The sequence below is a fragment of the Cervus elaphus genome, chromosome 12, assembly GCF_910594005.1.
Source record: "Cervus elaphus chromosome 12, mCerEla1.1, whole genome shotgun sequence".
Taxonomy (NCBI): Eukaryota; Metazoa; Chordata; class Mammalia; order Artiodactyla; family Cervidae; genus Cervus; species Cervus elaphus.
The window spans coordinates 13,798,513-13,807,493 of record NC_057826.1 but is presented as its reverse complement, the minus strand read 5'-3'; the positions used below and the strand labels follow the sequence as shown (position 1 = coordinate 13,807,493).

Below are 8,981 nucleotides of genomic sequence, written 5' to 3'. Positions count from 1 at the left end.
TTCCCTGACCAGGGATTAAACCTGCACCTCCTGCATTGGGAGCTCGGTGTCTTAGCCACTGGACCACCAGAGAAGTCCCTCATACAAGATGCTTTAAATCAGTGGTGTTTAACCTTGGCTGTGCATGGAAATCCTCTGGGGGAGCTCTCTGCAAAATACTTCTATCTGGGTTCTGTTTCCTGAAAATGGATTTAAGAGGTCCAGGGCATGGCCCAGGAGGATTGTTAAGGCTCTACAGGTGACTCTATGGGGGCTGAAAGCACTGCTCTCAATCTACGCACTTTTCACTACATAAACTGCCAGCTTGACAGAGCTTTTCCACTAAGCTGCCCACTAAAATCATAGGGGAGTTTTCTAAGAATTACAGAGGCCCAGACCCCAGACTAGACTCTAAAAATCAGTACTTCTGGGGTTGTGGGGACTTCCCTCTAGGTCCACTGGTTAGGACTCTGAATTTCCTTGCAGGGCTGGGGGGTTGGAGGCAAGGGGTGGAGGTTGTCTGGGAACTGGGATCCAGCATGCCACCCTAAGAGGCCCGCCCCCCGCCAAAAAAAAGAATTTCCGGGGTTGGGGCTCAAGCACTAGCTTGTTTAAAATACTTTATGTGCCTATCTGCCTTGGAGCTACCCACATTTATTTTTAAATTTTTCCTGTCTGTTCTTGTCTCCTTTATTGTTCCTTTTGGGGTTTATGCCTTTTTATTCCTTTCCTGTCATTTTCATGGGACTTTAGGAAGACATGAATTTAAACGGGTATACCAAACATACCATGTTGAACTGGAAATTTGCTAAATTAAAATAAAAAAAATTTTTTTTTTTCTGGTCACACTGCACAGCTTGCATGATCTTAGTTCCCTGACCAAGGATGGAACTTGGACCCTTGGCAGTGAGAGCACGGAGTCCTAACCACTGGACCATCAGGGGATTCACAAACAACTACATTTTAATTATAGAGGTTATATGCACACACAAAATGAAAAATTATACGTACATTCACTGTAAAAAAATCAAACATTACAAAAGGGTACGGTATACACTGAAAGTACTCCAGTTTCACCTTCTCATTTCCATTCTTTAGCGTTAGCTGCTAGTCTGCTCGTAACAATTTCATAGTTAAAGTTCAATTAAAGTAGTTGTTTTTAATATATTTTCTCTGTAGTTTAAATTTTTCCATTTTAATTTAAATGTCTTTATGCCTTTTGCTGTGTTCTTCATCTTTATGCTTTAAAAAAAAACTATTTTTATTATTGCTATTTTATTTTTTGACCATGCTGCTCAGCATATAGGATCTTAGTTCCCTTAGACCCCAGAGATCAAACCTGCGCCTTCTGCACTGGAAGCGTGGTCTTAACCACTGGCCCACCAGGGAAGTCCCCATGCTTTTTTATATGACTTTTCCTGCGCCTCGGCTGCTCCCTAACATCCATCTCCTGGGGGACGCCTGTTCAGCCTTTGATTCTCAGCCTATCAGCTCTTAGTTTGTAAAACATTTCAAAATCGCTTGGGCAAAATTAATGTTTCCTTCTTTGTGTTCCTATACTACTTTGTTCATGACTCTATCTTAAGGCTTCTGATACCATTTGGAAATTATTCATTTTCTTGTGTTAGCACCTATATATTGGTACTTCCTTGGCAGTCCAGTGGTTAAGATTCTGCACTCCCAATGCAAGGGACACAGGTTTAATCCCTGGTCAGGGAACTAGATTTCCATATGCTGAACAGTGTGGCCAAAATATTTAAAAAACAAACAAAAAACACCTACACATTGCAAACTTGAGGTGGGGGGGCGGTGGCTGTATCATGCACCTCTGTACTGCTAGTTCTGTACTGTGGCTTTGTACTGCAAGTGTCTTCTCCCAAGTGGTCTTGTCTTTTTCTTCATGCCTTTTGATGAGGGAGTTCTTAACTTTCATGTCATCCACATTTACCAAAGTTTTCTATACCATTTGTGCCGATGTTATTTAATAAACCCTTCCCTGAGATAGTAAGTAGGAAATTTTCCTTTATTTTCCTTCAGAAGTTCTGATTTTACTTTTTCCTTTTAAATTCTTCAATCTATTTAAGAGTTAGATTTTGTCTTGGGGGGGTGTGTTAGGGGTCCAACAGATAAGCAGTTGGTTCAGCTCAGGTACTGAATAATCTATCTTTCCCTATTGATCTATTAATATAATGCCAGCTCTGTCATATATCAAGATTCCACATATGCCTGGATTGCTTCTGAGCTCTCTAGGCTGTTTCATTTCCCTCCTCTGCCTATCCCCATACTAATATCCCATGGTCTTAATTTTTATAGTTTCATAATAAATGTTGATATATAGAAGGATAAGTCCTTGAAACATGTTACTCTTCTTCAAGAGTGTTTATGCGATGCTTTGTCCTCTGTTTTTCCATATAAATTTTAGCTTAGCTTGTAAATGTCCACGGAAAATCTTGTTGGAAAATTTATTAGAATTGCATTGAATTGACAGATGAATCTTCCACCGCATCTCTACCCGCCATGAAGTATTAATAATAGCTCAAGAGATGTTTGTAGAATGAATGAAGGTCTAATGATCATTTCCAAAGTACACCTTATAAACACACATTCCATAAAAAGAGGTCAGTGAATGAATGGATGAGGGACAAAGATGACTAAGATAGAGCAGCAACTGTGTAAAATTTTTCCTTGCCTGTCCTAATACCTTATTTTAAATACACAAACCCACAACTCCATCCTCTTACTGAACATAAATCTATGACCAGTTTGGAAAGCCTCCTGCAGATAATTTTTCAGGCAGGCTCGTGTCCGCAGCGCAGGCAAAGAAACAGGCTACCTGCTACCCGCAGGTCAAGTGTCTGCGACGCCTCGGCCTCCCGAAGTGCGTGGGTCCAGAGGGAGCGCGGTGTTTCTCCCGCCCTCGTCCCCGCGGCTGAAGGCACCAAAGAACTACAACTCCCGGCAGGCTGCGCAGCGCCCCGGCTTAACCAAGCGCAATCTCGGGGGTGGCGGCAAAGTTGCCCTCGAATCCCCGCCGCCCAGGCTGCGGCTGGAAGCCGAGCGCCGCGTCTTTCTGCTTCCCCACCCGGGTGAGTAGGGGCAGCCCGCCTCGGAGGCCGAAGCCGAGCCCGGGCCGCCAGGGGCCGCGGGAGCAAGGGGAAGCCGCAGTGGACGCGCCTCCGCTGGGGCCGCCGGTCGGGAGGGGACCCTGCGCTAGTGCCCTTGGCACCCGCGGGCCCGGCGCGCGGCCACGTGACTCCGGCGACGGGCTGGGGCCCCGCCTCCTCCGCGGCCGCACCCGCCGGCTCTCCGGTGGGCGGAAGCGGGGCGCGCTCCCGCGTGTCCGGTGGAGCCGGCTGGAGGAAGGCAGCTAGTGGCTCACCCAGATCTTCTCAGGCCCTGCTGTCTGTGGCCTCCGAGGCGCCAGCGTCCCGGGGCCCGAGCGCTGTCTGGATCAGAAGCAAGGGCGCGCGGTTATCTCTGCCCTCCGCCTGGGCCCGCGGCGCCCAGCAGCTCGCCTTATCTGTAGCACTGGCTGAGGCTTCCCTGGTGGCTCAGATGGTAAAGAATCTTGTCCAGTTCAGTCGCTCAGTTAGTTGTGTCCGACTCCTTGCGACCCCATGGACTGCAGCACTGCCAGGCTCCCTGTGCACCGCCAGCTCCCGGAGCTTACTCAAACTCATGTTCCCTGAGTCGGTGATGCCATCCAACCATCTCGTTCTCGGTCGTCCCCTTAAGAATCTTAAATGTTTGAAGTGCAGGAGTCCAGGTTCTATCCCTGGGTGGGGAAGATCCCCTGGAGAAGGGGGAATGGCAACTCACTCCAGTATTCTTGCCTGGAGAGTCCCCATGGACAGAGGAGCCTGGTGGGCTACGGTCCATGGGGTCACAAAAGAGTCGCTCGCGACTGAGCGACTTTTTCACTTTGCTGGGCTCTGAGCTTCCGGATTGCAAGGTAAACTTGTGCTGATGACAGCCAGTGTGTGGAGAGCTGCCTCTAGAAGACACCTACCGAGAACAGCTCTCTCCTCGGGTTAAGTGACATTTACTTTGTACTGACTAGGAAGTCATTCGATTCAACAAATACTTATTGATCACCTCCGTGATTCTTGGCACCTGGTGCTCAGGAAATATTTGCGGAGTTGAGAGTGAGTTAGACTTTATCTGTGCCTTCACACGTTTTCTTTAAGCAGTAGTTCTCAAGCTTCAGCGTGTATCAGAATCACCTGAAGGGCTTGGTTCAACACAGAAACCTGGACCACATCCCCAAAGTTTTTGATTCAGTAGGTCTGAGGTTTCCAGATGGCTCAGTGGTAAAAAAAAAAAAAATCCCCCTGCCAATGCCGGAGACTCAGGTTCAATCCCTGAGACGGGAAGATTCCCTGGAGTAGGAAATGGCAACCCATTCCAGTATTCTTGCCTGGAGAATCCCATGGACAGAGGAGCCTGGAGGGCTACAGGCCATGGGGTCACAAAGAGTCTGACATGACAAGCAGCCACACATGCACAGTTCTAGGGTGGGGAGCAAGTATTTGCATTTCTAACTTGCTGGTCTGGGGATACACTTTTGAGTATCCCTGTTTTGTAGGCAAGAAATCCTGTGAACTTACAGCACCAGCTCTTCACTCCTGGACCTGGGTCTTTCTATACTGGTGCCCATTGAACTTGGGTAGTGATAGTAAGCATGTACGTATTACTTTGTTCACTGTAACTTCCCCCACATTTTATACAGATTTTCGTGTATAGGTCTACATGTGTCAGTTTCCCTGAGTTACATCCTATTTTATCTTACTGTGTCTTTGCTTGGCCATTTCTCAGCAGCCCTCAGGATGTAAAGTTTGACCTCTGCTGGTAAAGTTTACATTTTTTTTTCCTTTCTGATATACACATTTTCTTCTCACACAAGGGACCTGTAAGATAAGAAGAGTGCTTGGTTCAGGCATCCACCCCTCCCCGCCACGACTCGCTGAATAAACTATTTCGGTTCAGCTATATGCATCAGAGGCGCCCAGCAAGCCCTGTTCTCATCTACTTTGTGCGCTCTTGTTTGGATCAGACGCACTTGTATTCAAGTTCTGACTGCATCACTTAGTAACTTTCCAGCCAGCTTTCTTACTTTTCTAAAACTCATCTTCCTCTGTAGAATGAGGATCTAATTAGGATGCACCCCAGAATGCAGTTGTGTGAGTTACATGAAATGTTTAAGCACACTGTTCTTCCTGAGTCCCCCTCTCTCTGGATGAAATGAGTGGTAAATTCTACTCCTTGCCTGGGTGAGATTTATTTTTCCTCTCTACTCCAGGACTTCGGCATCAGTTGGGGATTCCTCAGCATTGATTTGCGACATTGAGTCAATGGATGGTATCGTCCCCTTGGTCGCTTTTTGCCTATATCAATAACGAGACTTCCCTGAAAACCTGATCACTCTCTCCAAAGGTATTATTGGGTCTTTTCCAGTCTTGGGAGCAGACCAAAAGATATACTGCTCGTCTGTCTAACAGTCTCTCTAGGAAATGGGAGGGGTGCTGTGGTCACTTTATGGGATTAATGGGATTAGAGCCTTAAATTCTTTCCTCTGTGGTCATTCTCACTTGTGTAACCGAATAGGATGCAGTGATTCTAGGCTTATTGTCCTGGAATACGGCTTGGGAAAGAAGCAGCAGGTGGATGGTAGTTGAAAAGACCCAGCCCAGTGAACAAGAAGTGCTTAGTTCCCTACTAGTTCGATACAGGGGATGGAATTGCATTTGACCGTCAACTTATCAGACTCTGCTCTTGCCTTGTCTCATGACTTGCTGGTATGTTTCCTGTGGTCCAGCAAGATGGATCCCTTTCTCATCCTTGACTTGACAATAACGTAGCTGTCCTAAACGTTTCATAGCCTGGAGTTGGTGGCTTCTAGTGAGGTGCTTTGATCGATCTTGTGACATGCTGTTCATTTCTGGGGTGCCAAGTGGCGGCTTCCCTGTGCCTGGCTCTGTTTGGGGTTGGTAGAGGGTCAGAAGTCATAGTGACTGATGCAGTTACTTGAGAATGGAGGTGAGATCGATGGTGATTGGAGGTCTGTGAGTCCCCATCAGGGAGGTCACGTGCCATAAAGAGAAAGGGCTAAAGGGATTTCCCTTGTGTGTCTATGTGTGTTAGTTGCTCAGTGGCGTTGGACTCTGCGATTCCATGGACTGTAGCCTGCCAGGCTCCTCTGTCTACTCTGCCGTTTACTAGCTGAGCCACCTGGGGGTAAATCCCTCACCCTTTCTGCTCCTTGGTGTCCTCATTTATACCTGGGGATGGCAGTGATATTTGTCTCACCTCACTGGTGAGGGGGATGTGTGGTACAGCTGTCCTTAGCCTCTGAGATCTAATGCCTGGTGATCTGAGGTGGAGCTGCTGTAACAATAATAGAAGTAGAGTGTGCAATAAATGCAATGCATTAGAATCATCCCCAAACCATCCCCACCACTCATCCTAGTCCATGGAAAAATTGTCTTCCCTGAAACTGATCCCTGGCCCCAAAAAGGTTGGGGATCGCTGGTGTGGAATAACTAATGAGATGATGAGTGCAAAGGGCTGTGTGAAGGTCAGTTATTGCCAATATTATTATCTGATGGTTAGGTTTTGGGGTCCAGGGTCCTCAGGCACTCCCCCTCTCACCCTCAACTGAAAAAAAAGAAGGATGTGATGGTATGAGAGACAACTCAGCTGAAAGTCAAGAAGGCAAGTAAATAGAACAGGGCAGGTGATTCATTAGCAAAAGGTTTAATAATGAAAGGTATTTCTCATCGACAGACATATTTCACGGCTGACAGAGTCTTTTAAAAGACCCCAGGGAAGCAACTCATTTACATGTTAAAGACTCACTGACACCTTTTGGAAAACTCCAGCTCCAGTCTATTTAGACACAGTTGGGCTCCTATATCATCTATTTTATGTTTTTCAATTTCCACCTCTTTTATTACTGAGGGCATTTGCATGAAAACTGGGATTTGGGAGTTGTGTCTGCTTCAGTGGTGCTTCCCCACTCAGAGGTGGTCTGGAGGCTGGGGGAAGCTGTTGCCTAGAGGGACAGGCCTGGAGGTTGGTGCAAACTCAGGAGGATGGGGTTGGGGAGGGTGGCTGGGAGGTGGGGCTGAGGATAACTGGGGGAGGATGGCAGCCCTGGGTTTGCGATTCTTACCTGGGGACCTGTGTTGCTACTGACTCAGTACAGGTCTCACAGGTGTAGTTTATCCATCTCAGAAGGCCCCCAAATATGGGGTGGTTAGTTTTTATGGGCTAGGTAATTTCATAGGCTAATAAGTGGGAGGGTTTATTCTGACTGTTTTGGGGAAGGGGTGGGGACCTCCAGAAATTGGAAATTCCCACTTTTGACCTTTTACTGTCAGCCTCAGAACTGCCAATGGCACCTGTGGGTGTGTCGTTTAGCATGTGCTAATGTATCACAATGAGCGAATAATGAGGCTCAAGGTCTACTGGAAGTCAAATCTTCTGCCATCTTGGGTCTAATTGGTTCTAACTAGTTTAAGTCATATCTTTAACAGCTATGCCATTCTTTTAAAGGCTGTGCTCTGCCCCCTTCCCTACTGATTCATTTTGAGTGAGGTGGGCACCATTGGAGAGTTTAGAGAAGAGGAATGTATAGTTGGACTTAAGTTTCCATGTTGAAGATAGACTGGAATATTTTCACTCATTCATTCAGTGTTTTTTTTTTTTTTTTTTAAGCAGGGTTACTTATTCATTTATTTATTTGTTAGTGAATTCTGCCCTTTGCATCTAGTGGAAAAGGCAGACATTGGACCAGATTATTAGAGGTAAAAACAGTGCACAATAAAACCAGAGAGGAAGGAGCAAGGAAGGCTGGGAGGTTGACTGACAGAAGGCTTCGTAGAAGGTTAGTAGGGGATTGACTGTGGGAGGTGAAGCTGGAAAGGTGGATAGGGATGAGAATAGGGGTGGGTCTTGAATGCCTTGCTAGAGAATTTGGACTTTTTGGTAGATAGTAGGGAGGTAAGAAAATCAGAGATACCAAGGGAACATTTCATGCAGAGATGGGTTCGATAAAGGACAGAAATAGTATGGACCTAATAGAAGCAGAAGATATTAAGAAGAGGTGGCAAGAATACACAGAAGAACTGTACAAAAAAGATCTTCATGACCCAGATAATCACGATGGTGTGATCACTCACCTAGAGCCAGACATCCTGGAGTGTGAAGTCAAGTGGGCCTTAGAAAGCATCACTACGAACAAATCTAGTGGAAGTGATGGAACTCCAGTTGAGCTATTTCAAATCCTGGAAGATGATGCTATGAAAGTGCTGCACTCAGTATGCCAGCAAATTTGGAAAACTCAGCAGTGGCCACAACACTGGAAAAGGTCAGTTTTCATTCCAGTCCCAAAGAAAGGCAATGACAAAGAATGCTCAAACTACTGCACAGTTGCACTCGTCTCACACACTAGTAAAGTAATGCTCAAAATTCTCCAAGCCAGGCTTTAGCAATACGTGAACCGTGAACTTCCAGATGTTCGAGCTGGTTTTAGAAAAGGCAGAGGAACCAGAGATCAAATTGCCAACATCCGCTGGATCATCGAAAAAGCAAGAGAGTTCCAGAAAACATCTATTTCTGCTTTATTGACTATGCCAAAGCCTTTGACTGTGTGGATCACAATGAACTGTGGAAAATTCTGAAAGAGATGGGAATACCAGACCACCTGACCTGCCTCTTGAGAAACCTATGTGCAGGTCAGCAAGCAACAGTTAGAACTAGAGAGGGAACGACAAACTGGTTCCAAATAGGAAAAGGAGTACATCAAGGCTGTATATCGTCACCCTGCTTATTTAACTTATATGCAGAGTACATCATGAGAAATGCTGGGCTGGAAGAAGCACAAGCTGGAATCAAGATTGCTGGAAGAAATATCAATAACCTCAGATATGCAGATGACACCACCCTTATGGCAGAAAGTGAAGAGGAACTAAAGAGCCTGTTGATGAAGGTGAAAGAGGAGA

The 8,981-nt window shown here is 46.2% G+C and overlaps 1 protein-coding gene across 3 annotated transcripts in view; it reads left to right on the top strand.

Moving 5' to 3' along the window:
* The first annotated feature begins 2,924 nt into the window (after positions 1–2,924).
* The window catches only part of ADCK1 (aarF domain containing kinase 1), a 127,456-nt gene continuing 121,399 nt past the window's right edge, over positions 2,925–8,981 (top strand). The window contains exon 1 of one of the 3 annotated variants that reach the window (XM_043920531.1): positions 2,925–3,065. The gene's annotated coding sequence lies outside the window, so the exon portion shown is untranslated. Of the gene's footprint in view, positions 3,066–3,307; positions 3,538–8,981 lie in introns of those variants that run through there. The other 2 variants (XM_043920533.1, XM_043920532.1) reach the window with 2 other exon arrangements.